Here is a 15,524-nt window from a genome sequence, read left to right as displayed (position 1 = left end):
CCGTCTTAGGAAATTTTTTTTTGAAGTCTGCTTGGGGTTTAAAATACCTATGCAAACAATTCCCAAGCAGAAATAGAAATCCAAAACCTTCTGGACTTTGTTGCATCCTTCAGAGCCATGCAGATGGTTGTCCATTGTTATTTTTTATATTCCCTTTACATTGTTGCTTCCCAATTTTTTCTAACCACCTCCTGCTCTGATTCTGTTTATCATGCAGTATTTTATATGCCCTACTGATTATCCCTTTTTTAACACCAGCATCTGTTCTGGACTCCATTAAAAACGTATCTTTCACTCAGGACTCCCCTGTCCCTTTCTCTTTGCCTGTACTCCATCAGTCCCTGCCTGGTAGGGAAGGCTGTCCGTAAACTGCAGTTCAAACTTCTCCTTGGTCTCATCCCATTGTGCTCTGTCATTCTGTCACTCTTTCATTCTTTCTTTCTTTAGTTATTTGCTCCCAGTACTTTGATTCCTTTACCGGTTTTCAGTTGTAAATTTCAGACCCCACTTCCCTATTTTCTGTACCCCTACTTCTAGTCATCCCTATTGGCAAAATCTCCTTTCTCCAGTCCTGCTTTGGCTTAGTTCTTAGAATACTTTGTTACCTTACAAATTGAATATTCCATGTGGTGGTTTTATTCTCCATGAGGCGCTACATCCAAAGTTCTACTCTGTCCTTATTTTTCAAACTTCTCCCCTGGATGTCATCATCCCTTTCACTTTGATTTATGTCCTTCTGCTTGTGCTGTGTATACAAACCCTAACTGTATAGCTCTAAAATGTCCATTGAAATTGGATAATCCTAAAATGCCTTGTTCAGTGGAGAGGATCAACTTATTCTACCCTTATTTTTCTGTCCTTCTTCCCTTCCATATAAATTCATTCAACTTTTTATTTATTATCCTCCACAACTTTTCCTCTGGTTAATAAAAATGTCTGACCTGTAAATAAAACTATAGAGACTAAAAACATTTTCACTGCTTATGTCTTGCTATTCATAGCCCTAATCAAAAGCTTCCAGTTTTTCAGTTTGTGTACTATCTTTTGTTTAGTCTCCTCCCACATATCCTTAGCTGACATAACTGAAAATGTTGTGCACACACCTAAGTACTTCATCTTATGTCCTCATAAATAAATAAGGGTATTACACAACTCATTTGTATGTGGCTATCTTATGTCTTCATAAATAAATAAGGGTATTACACAACTCATTTGTATGTGGGTATATAGTTTGCCAATAACAGCTTTCGTTTTATCTTCAAAGTTATGTCCCCAACAGACTTGAAAGTGTGTCACTGTTCCACCACACCGAAATGTCTTTTTCTGGACTCAAGTACAAAATAATATCCTCTGTAAACAAAACTAACTTTTTTTGATTACCAGTTGTATCCTTGAATTTGTGACTCCCTTATTTTCTTCCCAGTGGCTCTAAATGTAAAACAAACGGGAAAGAGTACAACCCTCTGTTCAAACTTAGCTTGTCAGGAAGGAACCCTCCCATCTCAATTCTTGCCTTTGCCCTTTCATATATTCTCCTACTTGTTTGTAATTTTTTTTTTCAGTTGTGATATGAAAATGTAAATGTTGCCTACTGAAATTTAGAATGTCGTTCCTAGTAATTTAAAAGGTCTTTTGGAGTGGTAATTGCTGACCCTTGATTGTACAGATTAAATCAGTGGAAACAAAAACTGCAAGAGTAGCTCCTTCACAGAAGGAGCGAAGCATGAGCAGAGCATGGTACTGGACTGCTAGGCTGCAGCTGTCCTCAGTGAAAAGATTTTTTTTTATATCCAATGTCTTTTTATTTTTTTTATCATTAAAACATATTTGCCTTTCCCACTTTCAGACTCAACACTGCTGTTTCTATTAAAAAAGTGAGTTGACTCAGTTGGACTATTTTTAAGAGTCTAGTATTTATAAATGCACTTCCCCTGTAGAGAATAGGTGATTATGTATTATTCCAGATCCTCTTGCTGTTTTGGGAAGGCATAGTAATGGCTTTTTAAAGGCAGCTGCTAGATGAAACTGGGAGCAGCCTTTCCAATAGGTTCCAACTGAATCGGATGATGAGGCAGCACAATTCAAAAGTGAAAAACCTTTTCAAAATCTATTTTGAAGGTGTGAGTGAGAATTTTTTAATTACATATTTTTATTAAGTACTCCTCTGAGCTATCATGCCAGTCAGCCTGTAAGACAGCACAGTATGTATTTTTAATTTGTGTGCACATGTGTGTTTAAGGGCTTGCAGTGGATTGCTCTGTATAGGTCTGATAGCGAGCTGAAATGCATTACTTTGGCAATCACTTCTGCATTTATTCATGCATTCATTTGATCACAGTCAGGCATCTGAGGTGTACGGAGTCAGTATGTGATTAAAGTAGGTGAGCACATCTCTGAGTATCTAAGTGTGTGCATGGTATGTGTGGGGGAAGTTGCAGTGGATTGTACTGTAGAAGTCTGACAACATTATGTTGAAATGTATTACTGTGGCAATTTATGTATTTAGCAGTTCATTTAATCACAATCTGATATCTGAGGTGTACATAGTAAAGTGGCTGTAATTCTTGGGCACATCTTTGTGTTTGTGTGTGGGTGAAATAAATTACTGTGGTAATTTTATATTTGGTGCAGTAAGACATCAGACATCCTGAGGTACCCAAAGTCAATTAAGTGGCTGTGATTGCTGGGTGTGGTGGCTGTCTGTAGATGAAGATGACTAACCCTACTGGTATTGGCGCATGTTAAAATATCATTCTTATAGTTTAGCAGAACTAATGTGTATTTGTGTGAAACAAGTTATGATACTTTTTTTGTAGTTACTATTTGCGTGAAACAAGGCTGGACTGTATTACTGTGATCATTTTTTTATCACAGTCAGACATTTGAGGTGTACACAGTCAACAAATTGGCTATTTAAAGAGTTGCTATACTCTTTAAAAAAGGGTTACAAATCTCCACACTAGACTTCCATCTAACTCTTCACAATAATGTAGAAATCCTTGCCACCAGACTTCAGCTCAACGCTAGTAAATCAATAATCATAATCTGTATTTACCTACCTCCTGGTAATAATGCTTGTATCCTTGAAGACATCCTCACTGGATTATCTTCATCTTTCCCTCAAGAGACTATAATGCTAGGAGACTTTAATATTGATTGGAACACCCGCACGCATAATCAGCCAACTTCACATATTAACCTATACAGATTTTCACAAATGATCAACTTGCCAACCAGAATTAACAAACCCAATAATAAAGAGAGTGTATTAGATTGGATACTCATAAACAATCACAAACAAATGTACAAGGCTGGAACCCTTCCTGCTTATGTAAGTGACCACTCACTCATTTTTATCGTTAGGCATAAGACAGCTACTCCTAACCCAACCACAATTAGAACCAATAAAAACTTTAATCCTGACTATTTCCAAACTGAACTTACAGCATGTGATTGGTCACCCATAAAACACCTCCCTCTAGATGATGCAGTGAATTACTTTAATTCAAAATTCTTACAATCCTAGACTATCGTGCACCAAAACGTACTATCAGAACTAAGTCTAAGCCAGCCCCATGGCTCACTAAGGAAACCAGACATAAAATCATACTTAGAAAAAAATTCTGGGCTCTATGGAGGTCTACTAAGCAACCAGCACACCAACTTAAATTTAAACAAATTTAGAAATGATACAAAAAAGCCATTCTCTTGGACAAAAAAAATTTTACTGTCATCTCCAGCAAACAAACCAAAGGAATCCACAAAAGTTCTGGGCCAGCATTAACAAACTTCTTCACCCTGGCCACTCCGCTACACCACCCCCTACAGGAGCTAATCCCAAAAATCCCAAACAAACAGCAAACGTCTTTAATACCTTTTTCACAGACGTCATCCAATCACTGGCCAATCAAATAACAACTCCTGATTCTACTCACCCAAATTCTGCAACAAATTCACTCCCTGTATTCCACTGGCAACCAGTCCCAACTCACCTTATCTGTAATCTTCTACAAAAACTTGAGCCATCAACCGATAAACTACCAGCAGAATATCTCCAAAAAGCTGCCAAAGCTATAGCCTATCCAATATCAATCCTGATAAATAGAACCATAAAGGAAGGAGATATTCCTGTCATCTGGAAAATCTCCCACATCACCCCCCTACACAAAGGTGGCAATTCCAAACGAATATTCTAACTACCGCCCAATAGCATTACTTTCTCCTTTGGCTAAAATAATGGAAAGATGCATCCATAAACAACTACTAGATGACTTACTGCAAAACAATCTACTTGCAAATTGCCAACATGGCTTTAGACCATTTCATAGTACTACCACTGCTCTCCTATCCTTCGCTGATAGCATCAATCATAACAAAAATAACACCATCCTCTCCTCAGCACTCTTTATTGACCTTTCTAAAGCTTTTGATATTGTCAACCACCATTTACTCATAAATGTACTAAGATCTCTTTCACTAGATTCACTGGTTATTCAGTGGTTCCAATCTTACCTTAACAACGGACAACAATCTGTACTTTGGGACAATAACCTATCTTCACAACTCCCTGTTATACTAGGAGTCCATCAGGGCTCAATTCTTGGTCCCCTCCTATTCTCAATCTATATAAATGACCTTCACCTAGCAATTACTCAAGCTACCTGTATTCAGTATGCAGATGATTCTACAATCATCTGCTCAGCTAAATCCTAATCTGAACTACAGTCCTTAACCCAGAAAATGTTTACCATAGTAGAAAACTGGTTTTTACAATGATGCCTCCTCTTGAACCCCAAAAAGACAAAACTATTGCTCTTCACACCCAGCCGGAAGTCCAGCCCAATAGACTTCTCAGTCCTATCCAATAACGGTACCATTGTATCTCCAGACTTGACCACTAAACTTGTAGGTATAACAATAGATAACCTTGCCTATTAAATTCACATCAACAATACTATAAAAACTGTAAATAGGCAACTGGGCTCCCTTTATAGGATAAAGCCATTCCTTACTCCACAAGCCAGAACTTTTGTTGCCCATACCCATATAATCTCCACACTCCTCTATGCTTCAGTCATATACACAAATCTGACTAAAAACAACCTCAACAAGCTGTCAAACTCTTATAATAACATAGCTAGATTTGCCACATCTTCCTCTTTCAGGACCCACCACTGTCATAATCGGAAACAGCTAGGCTGGCTTGAGCTACAAAATCAACTCTTTTATAACCAACTCACCATTGCCCATAAAACTCTCTTCCAATCAACTATAACTCCAATACTGTCAATCCTTTTTACCCCATATAAAAACCTTAATACCTTACGCTCCTCTAAGAAATTACTAGTATCCACAAGTAAATCCAACAATATCTCTGGTGACTCTCTGTTCTCTAATGCTGTTGGAAAATGCTGGAACCAACTTCCAAATGAACTGACTTCACTGTCCTCTTTATCACTATTTAAACAAAAATTGAAACTTTACCTGAAAATGCACTGGTTATGCCCCTGTACAAACCCAGACTAATCAAAAATGGCATTGCTATTATCATCACTGCTGACCCAGTATTTCTCATCCATTCCTTTTACTTTCATGGAGTAGTCCATATTTGTTCCTTATTCTATCCTAGTAATAATATGCAAATAATTCTGTACATGCATTTATATGTTAATCTCTTTTTATGTTAATCTTTTTTATGTGGAGCTTATCTCCCCGGGCCTCTACTGAAAATGGACATACATCCAGTTAGACTGGCCTGGTCAACAAATGTAAAATAAAATAAATAAGTAAATAAAATAAATACTTTGTGTATGGATGCCAGTACATGGATGAAAGTGACTGACCCTAATGTCATGCTTAGGATAAACCGTCATTGATCTAACTTTACAGGAAGTGTGTGCATTTGTGTGAAGTAAGCTAGAGTACTTTACTGTGACTGCTGTGCTTTTTTGGGGAAATGAGCTTGAAATACATTATTGTTGCCATTATTTTATTTTACTTCAATCGAACATGCGAGGTGTACAGTGACTGTACTGCTGAGTACAGGGACTGTCTGTGAATAAAAATGACTGACCTTGCTATTATGATCAGCTTAAAGAAAGTATAATGTGGCTTTTCTGAAGTAGTCTGCATTTGTGTCAAACAATTTGTAATGCATTTACTATGGCTCGTTGTGATTTTAAAATCAGACATGAGAGTTGTATACAGTCAAAGTGGATGTCCTTGAGGAGTATGGAGGTTTTCCATTGCTAAAAGTGACTTGACCCCACTGTTGTTTGGTAACATTTAAACATTCAATGATCTGGCTTGGCAGAAGCAGTGTCAACGCAATATATTTATTGAAATCAATGTAAAATAATCATTGCTGTGGATTTTGCATGCATGTTTGTGTCTGTGTGGTGGTTGAGGTTACTGTGTATCTAATAATAGCAAGTTGGCCATACTTTTTCACTTTGTCACAGTCAGACTTCAGCATTGTACAGAGAAGGTAGTTATCTTTTATCTGGAATAGAATGTGTATGAAAGCTAATGATCCCTGATGCAGTTATTAGCTTTATTATGTCATAGCAGTTGGGATCTCTGGTTGAGTTCTTTGTCATTCCTTCCATTGGGGGGGTGCATTTCCTTGTCTCTTTCTAGAATTTATTCTGGTGCTGTAGTTTTATCAAACACCCAAAAGGTGAATTGGCATTCTTTCAATTTGCCTGTGGGTGTGTGGATATGAATATGCATGCACATCTTGTGACAGACCTTGGCAAGGGTAGTGTCTGTATGGGCTTTTGTGAAACTGTAATACCTCCTGTTTCATATGTTGATGCACATTATACTGCAGGGTGCTTAACTCTTCTGGATAGCAGTAAAAACAGTTGTGTTTATCTTTTAAAAATAAGGCATAAAATGCATAACAGAGCATTTTGTCCATCTTATCTGGGGCTTTGACTCCACAAATCCCTGGCTGTATAAAAGACTTTTGACACATGCTTCATAGGGAGCCTCAGCCTAGACCTCTGCCCTCAGCCACTGATAGTCTAATCCTGACCCTGCTCAGAGGTGTATACAGACAAGGTCACTATAGCTTGAGTAAGAACTGTGGACACTGGTCATTATTTCTTTAACTCTCAGAATAATCAAGCTGTTGATTCTATGTGCATACCTGTGAGGTTTATCTGGGGACAGTGTACTCTGTAAGATAAACAAGTTGAAATACATTACTGTAATAATTTGTCGCTTTTCTGACATTTGGACATCAGTGTGTGTACAAGTTGGTTATCTTTTCAGGTAGGGGTAAGGGTGTCATGCTGTCTAGATAGGAAATACTGAAGAGGTGATGAGGAAGAGAGAGATGGTTGGAATATACTTTATTTTTTTTTTTTTTTTGTAATTTTAATGAAATGGAAAATTTAAAAAGAAACTCCCCAGAGACTGACACAAATGGTAGTACTTAAGGAAATGATCCTTTTAAAGTGGGATAGAGGATCTGAATTGCCTTGTCATAGTAAAGCTTTACTAAATGTAATACTACTGGCTGCCAAAAAGAAATATAGAAAATGGAATTCATAACCTGTACCAAACATAGCAGAAGTTTTTGAATATTTTAAAGAAGATAACAGAACTGGGGATGACATCTGTAGAAAAGGGGAGGAGCAAGTGTCATACAGATTGAATTCGTGTGAACAATACATGCAGAATCCTATTTAGGAGCAGGACTGAGTTTTAAAGGAAGGCAGGAAATGAGCAACAATAAGTTTTCTTTTTCACAGTTTTCATTCTCTCTCTATATACCGCATGATGATAGTAAAGGAAATTGTTATTGAAGTTTATTGAATCATCACATTTTAAACTGCAACATGGATTCAGATACATTGACAGAAGAGACAACAACGAAGATTGAAGAAATGCTTCCAGCTTTAATTCCTCCCACATTATAAACACTAGCACTAAGAATACAGAATTGACTGCTGGACTACTAAAAATGAATAAACACAAGAATATCTGTGTAATAGCCCTTTATAGCTCTCCTGGTAACAATATCTCTACCCTTGAGGATGTTCTATGGGTCTCTGCTGAAATTAAGTATGAAACTTATATTTTAGGAGATGTAAATATTGACTGGAACAAAATTAAAAGCACCTCTCCTCCCTATCCATCAACCTCTATAACTTCTCTCAGATAATTCACTCCATCACCCAACCTAACAAAGTAAATCCCCCTGGTTCCACTTTAGACTGGATTTTGGTGTCTGATCCTAATAAAATAACCAACTCTAGCACAACTCCTGACTCCATCAGCGACCATTTCTCAGCTTTCATTCATCGCTCAACTTCCTCTTCCCCTCACCAGCACCAATATATTTATACCCATAACCTCAGTAATTTCAACCCCACATCCTTCTCAAACATTCTCAAAACAAATGAACTGGCAAATAGTAAACTCCCTTCCTCTTGACAATGCTACAGAACACTTCAACTCTGTCTTCCTAGGCACTCTAAACTCCCTTGCCCCTCTTAGACACAAGAGGATAAAAACTAATACAGCTCCTTAGCTACCCAAAGATACTAAGAAAATTATGCACCAAAGGGACAAACTTTGGAAGCGCTACCAAAAAGATAAACTTCCCAGTACCCTGCTCCAATGCAAACAGCACCGTTGCCTAGCAAAACAGCTAATAACCAAGGACAAAAAAATCCTACTACATCAAACTCCAGTCCAACAACAAAAACCCCAAGCAATTTTGGAAATCCATAAACTCACTGCTTAATCCAAGATCCAGAAATAATCCCTGTCCTGAACCAAGCAAATCGGACCATGATCTAGCATCTGAATTTAACTCATTCTTCTTAGAAACTATTTCTGACCTGACCAGGACCTTCCCCAACAATAACCCTCCAGCCCCTCTCTCTTCCTCATCCAACCCCACTAATAACTCTCCCCTCTTGTTTGACTTCAAACCTGTCTCTACTAACTCCATTAAAAGACTGCTATCCAAACTTAAGCCATGCTCTAATGCTTCTGACAGTATTCCCTCTGCCTTCCTAAAATGTGCTGCTGATGCCTTAGCTCTCCCAATCAGTATTATAATCAACAGATGTATTAAGGAGTCTTACGTCCCCAAACTCTGGCGCTCAGCCTATATTCTTCCCCTTCATAAAGGAGGCAAAAACACCAGCATCTCTAACTTCTGCCCCATCACTCTGCTCTCACCAATCTCTAAAAATCCTTGAAAAGTGCATTCACCTTCAACTTATGCATTTCCGCTCCGGTTATAGTACTATAACTGCTCTACTGTCTTTCTTAGAAACCGTCAGTCTAGCCCGAGACTCTGGACATCTAGTCTCTACTGTTTTGCTTGATCTGTCCAAAGCATTCAACACTGTTTCACACAATCACCTTCTTTATCACCTCTCAAAGCTCCATCTGTCCCCAAGCACTATATCCTGGGTCTCCAGCTACCCATCAGATAGAACTCAGGCAGTCAAATGGAAGTACTCCACCTCTTCTTTCTTACCTACCCCAACTGGTGTACCACAGGGATCCATCCTTGGGCAGTTGGAAGTACTCTACCTCTTCCTTCTTACCTACCCCAACTGGAGTACCACAGGGATCTATCCTAGGGCCCATACCACAGGGATCTATCCTAGGGCCCATACTACAGGGATCTATCCTAGGGCCCATGCTTTTCAATATCTTCATAAACAACTTTCATACTGCCATTCCTGATTCCAAAATTATTCAATATGCAGATGATTCTACTTTAGTCTGCTCTGTCTCTAACCTCTCAGAATTACTGACTAAAAAACCCAAACTGCCTTCTCAACCACCGAAAAATGGATGCGCCAAAACCACCTCTCTCTCAATGCAAACAAATCAAAAATTCTACTTTTCCCTCCCGCAAAGACACACTCCTACAACTAAAATGCCTTCAAAGTGCTAAGTCAAACTAACTCGCCTATAGAAGTGGTTCCTTCCTCTAAACTACTTGGTATTACTATTGAACATCTCAAGTTCGATATCCATATTCAACAAAATATTAAGAAAACCCATCAAAAGCTAGGTATGCTGTATAGGAATAATCGCTTTCTCTCTTATATTACTAGGAATACTCTAGCCACCACTTATCTACTCCCTTCCTTGTTATATGGAGCCCCCCTGCTAACTAACCTATCCTCAAGTTCCTCCAAACTAGAAAACTGCTATAATAAAATCTCAAAATTTGCTACCAAATCTAAACCTTCTACCCATCACTGCTTTACCCTAAGATCCCTAAAGTGGCTTGAACTCCCAAACTACTTAGACTTCCTCCAACTCACCACTGCACACAGACTTGTATATCACCCAACTAAATGTCCAGTGCTAATTAATATCCTCCCCCCTGACATCCCCAATAGAACTCTCAGATCCGAACATCAAAACCTAATTGTTATCCCCAAACCCAAAAGTACAGCAGGCCAATTTCTCCTCGCTGTCTCTAGGCAAAAAATGGAATCCCCTTCCTCCCTGTCTAAGAACCATCCCAAACTTAGAAAACTTCAAAACTCAGCTTACCAAACACCTGGCCACAAAATGGAAATGCAACTGCCACCATCCAACCTAATCTTCCTAAGTACATTCCCCTGGGGATTTTCTCTCTCAGGTTCCTAAGCCCTCAATAACTCCTTCAGCTATGCTCCCACGAGCATTTTCTAAACTCTCCTATCTCTATTAGCTACTTATTTCATATGATTCAACAATGTAAATGTTGTATATAACTTTCCATTACTAATTTCTATTCTGAACTTGTGCATGTATCCTCATTTTACTTAAAAGTATGTATATAAAATATATTCACACCTAATATCTGAGTGTGCACACTAAAGAAAATGTATAAACAATAAATCCACACTTAATGCTTTTCTGCTGATTGTGCATATTTTCAATGTACTTGTAACTGTTTCCATATTATGTAAGACTGACATCCTTGTATTTTTGTATCTAATCTGTATTACGTATCTTGGAGCTTTTCTCCCCGGGCCTCCACTGAAAATGGGTCACTTTGACCCAGTGGACTTCCCCGGTAATCAAACTGGAAATAAATAAATAGTCATACTTGTCCTGTGCTCTTCCCCAGTAGCACGCTGGACACGTTCATATCTGAGGGTCTCCTCTTGTGAAGTCATTTCAATACGTCTCTCACTGCTTTCATCCAGAGGGTTTTCTTGACGTACATAAATGCTGGAGTGTGTTGCCATTATCTTCTCCAATGGATCCCCTTTTGTGTACCCTATCTGCCATGACCTGCCCATTTTGAGTGACATTACACAGTATTGCTCATAGCTTCATACATGCCCCATGCCCCTTCCCCATAACAAGGAAGGGATCCAGAAAGGGGGCATGTTGCAGGTATGCTGAGTTAAAAATAAGTAAAAAAGTTGCTATCCAATGGCCTGAACACAAGGGAAGCATTTAGCTGTACATATGTTACATTTTATATATTCAGAGTGTGAGTTTTGTTTGGGGCACAACCCATGTGTCATTGAACTAGGAAAATAAATATTTTCAAGTGCCTAGTTTGTGTAATATTGGTTAACAAGGAGCGTGTGCAAAAACTTAAATGGTGTTCAAAGACAACTATGCTTATTAATTTAAGCATGGTAGCATATTAACAATATGAATGGATTGCCTTTATTTGTATCCCATAATACTAAGATATATACCTATTATATTTAATGTTTGGGTATTGGGTAGATGCTTGCACATATGTGAGTTTGTTAAATGTTTGATTTTATAGTTGCCTATCTGTATTTCTAGATACCCATGCCTGAGTTTGCCCAAATATGTTAATATTTTCATTTAGTACTGGCAAAAACTATTGACAAAAACCTAATTTATGTTTATTCAGATGAAACAAATCTTCTAATTTCCTAACTTCTATTGAGTGATGCTTGAAAAACATATAAAGTATATGATCATGTGCATTTTTGTGTACAATGTTCTAAATAAGTAAGTGTTAGTACATATATCTACAAAAACTGATTAAATTGCAAACTCTGAAACCTTTATAATGATGAATCAGTGGGCAGATAATGGACTGGTTGGGCTCTGGGAATACAGTTAGGGTGAATAAGGAAGCCATTGAATCATATTATAATTAAAATGTTTGTATGTGAAAGAGAGATTAATTTCATTCTCATGTGAAAGCAGAATATGCTGGTGGTTTGGATGATCTAATTAGAAGATGCCTATGTTTTTTAACTTCATGGTGTTTGTAACTTATTAAATGTTTCCACTTGATCCTGTTGGGCTGGTAAGGTAATGTAAGCATTGGTATCTTGAATTAATTAGATGTACATTTTGAAAATTTTGCAGTGCTGTATGGATTGGATGAGATGCTCATAACAGAGATATTGAAAATGGTAGACTAAAGAAATGTTGGGATCTCCTTGAATGCTCTTGGTGATGCTAATGGATGATGGAAGTGTTGTTGTGGTCAAAGCAGGGACAAGTAGGGGTAGTGGTGTGGTTGAAACAGGGACATGGATGGTTGAGATGGTGCTGTGGTCAATGCAGAGATAGGTAGGGGTGGTGCTGTGGTCAAAGCAAGGACAGGTAGGGGTGGTTGACTTGGTGGTGTGGTGAAAGGAGGGATGGAGAGTGATGGTGTGGCTGAACCAGGGATTGGTAGGAGTGATGGTGTAGTCAAAGCAGGGACATGGATGGTTAAGGTGGTGGTGTGGCTGAAACAGGGATGGGTAGGGATGGTGCTATGATCAAAGGAGGGACAAGTATGGGTGGTTGAGGTGATGGTGGTGTGGTTGAAGCTAGGGCATAGGTAGATGAGGTGATGGTGTGGTTAAAGAAAGGATGGGTAGGGCTGGTGGTGTGGTTGAAGCAGGGATGGTTGGGGTGGTGGCATGGTCGAAGCAGGAACTTGGGTGGTTAAGGGGATGGTGTGGTTAAGGCATGGACTTGGGTTGTCGGGGAGGTGGTGTGGTCGAGGCAGGGACTTAGTTGGTTGAGATGATGGTGTGGTCAAAGCAGGGATGGGTAGGGATGGTGGTGCTGACGCAGGGATGTGGGTGGCTTAGGCAGTGGTGCAGTCGAAGCAGGGACATGGGTGGCTTAGGCAGTGGCACAATCAAAGCAGGGACATGGGCAGCTTAGGCAGTGGTTGGGTCGAGGCAGGGAAGTGGGTCATTGAGGCAGTGGTGCAGTCAAGGCAGGTAGGGGTAGTGCTGTGGTCAAAGCAGGGACATGGGTGATTTGAGGTGGTGGTGTGGAACAAGCAGGTACAGGGGTGGTGCTGTGGTCAAAGCTAGGATATGGGTGGTTGACCCCTACCCTCTTCCTCCTTTTCCTAAGCTGTCTTGCAACCCTGCAGCGTGGCTGCAAATAATCTCAGACAAATTGATTCAGAGAGAATACACTTGGCAGTGGATAGAAAACCCTCCCCCTTTTATGGGAATTTCCCCACAACCACCAGACCAGACAGAGCAGTTTCCCTCAATGCTCCACCATACGATAGAAGCAAGAGTCACAAAACCAGTGCTTACAATACACAGAGGCAAAGGAATTTACTACATAATCTTTTTGGTGCCAAACAAGGAGCTCTCCTGGAGATCTGTCCTAAATTTGTCCTTTCTAAACATCTTTGTAAAAGTTTTGAAATTCAAAATGTTGACCTTAGTTGGTCCTAGGATTGCTTCCAGAACACTGTTTTATGGTGACCCTAGATTTCAAGGATGCTTGTCTTATTCCTGTTCCTAATTTCAAGAAATGTTTGAGATTTGCTGTGTTTGGCTTACATTATCAGTTTTCTGCATTACCGTTACTGTACTTCATGTCTGTCTGTCCCCAAGTACTTCGCTATTGCATAAACCTAGGCATCCACATTGTTCCTTGTTTAGACAATTTGATCCGATTTGTGCAGATTCTGTATTCCGTTGCTTGGTGTCCTTAGAAAAAAAATCACATTCCTTCCTTCCTACTTGGGCTTCAAATTGAACCTTTAAAAGTCCTTCCTCACACTCTCTCAATGAAAATGTTTTATGGGGTGTTTGATAAAACCCAGTAGCCTTGCTGCCAGAAGATAAATTTCTGACTCATCAGGGCATTTTCCTGGTTTTCGCTCATCAAGTCATGGCTGTAGCAAGAGAGTTGCTCAAAATTCTACACGTCATGGCATCAGTGATCCTCATTTTACCACTAGCCAAGCTGCACAGTAAAAATCCAGTAGTACATGGGTATGTGAAGAATTCTTTGACACAGCATCTTCATTCCTTAGATTTCCAGGTACTGATACTTGCATTTATGATACAGGAGTTGCAGTAGTGGAGGGGATAAATTGTTTCTGAATCCAGGACTCCCTTTCTCTCTTCAGACTCTAGTCCAGTTTATCCAGATGGATCCTTCAAATTCTACTTTGGGAGCAGTGTCCTTGGGAGTTGAAGTGCAAGGCTTGTGGGATCCTCCGCACATGCCAATGCACATAAATGTAAAAGAGTTGCTGGCAGTAATTCGTGCATTAAATGTTCTTCATTTATGGACTCCAGGTCCTCTTCTAGTGGTCACAGACAACACTACAGTGATGTGGTACCTGAACAAGCAAGGGGGTACAAGGCCATACCGTCTTTGCCACTTGGTAGTGATGGCCTGCAGGCTTATTCTTCAGCATACTTTGATTCTTCAGGCTTTCTACATTCCATCAGAGTAAAACACAGTGTCAGACAAACTAATTGGATCCTGGACAGACCTTCACGAGTGGCAGTTCCATGTAGAGATCTTCCTTGACTTGATCCATATGTGGGGAACATCTCAAGCAGATCTGTTCTCCTCCTTTCAAAAGACAACTGAAAAAATTCTGTTCAAGATATCCCTGCAGCCATGCTTGGAAGACACACACACACCATCATTCCCATGGTCAGGAATGTTCCTGTATGCATTTCCACCCTTTCCAATGAATGGTACTTCTAAACATTCAAAAAGAATTAGCAAAGGTCATTGTGGTAACCCTTTTTTGACCCAGGCAAAGTTGGTTCTTCCTTTTAATGAACTTGGCTAAGGGCAATTACCACAAGCTTCCTCACGGACTGGATCTGCTCACATGGCATCATAGGTGAATGGCACACCCCAGCTTAGAGTAGTTGCAACTGACTGCCTGGATGATTCTGCTTTGATACTTTTTAGGCGCTTATTCCATGAGGATGTGTAGCAGATATTTAAGGAGGAAATAAAGTATGCAGCTAGAAAATCTTATGTTTACAAATGGAAGAGGTTTTCTAGCTTGTGCCTAGTCAATAACAGAGGTCCTGAAAGGGTTTCAGCCCCCCTAGTTTTGAAATATCTGTGTGAGCTACTCAGAAGCATATGAAAACAAATTGTCTTATCAAAGTACATCTTGCAGTCCTCTCAGTTTTCTGACCATGGATCCCCTTCTTTTGTGCCTTTTTGTGGGCAAACCGTTTATGAAAGTAGTGGTGCACAGGAGACGACCCACCCCCCAAAAAAAGTAGATTCCTCCTCCCTAGAATCTTATCCTTGTTCTTGGAAAA

The 15,524-nt window shown here is 39.5% G+C and overlaps 1 protein-coding gene across 6 annotated transcripts in view; it reads left to right on the top strand.

The window, feature by feature from the left end:
• TAF11 (TATA-box binding protein associated factor 11) overlaps nucleotides 1–15,524 on the top strand; it is a 310,240-nt gene that overhangs the window by 117,249 nt on the left and 177,467 nt on the right. The gene's annotated exons all lie outside the window — the stretch shown is intronic.

The sequence above is a fragment of the Protopterus annectens genome, chromosome 7.part0 (assembly GCF_019279795.1).
Source record: "Protopterus annectens isolate FY-2018-M chromosome 7.part0, PAN1.0, whole genome shotgun sequence".
NCBI lineage: Eukaryota > Metazoa > Chordata > Ceratodontiformes > Protopteridae > Protopterus > Protopterus annectens.
The sequence above is the reverse complement of the archived record's forward strand: the minus strand, read 5'-3'. Positions and strand labels throughout refer to the sequence as shown.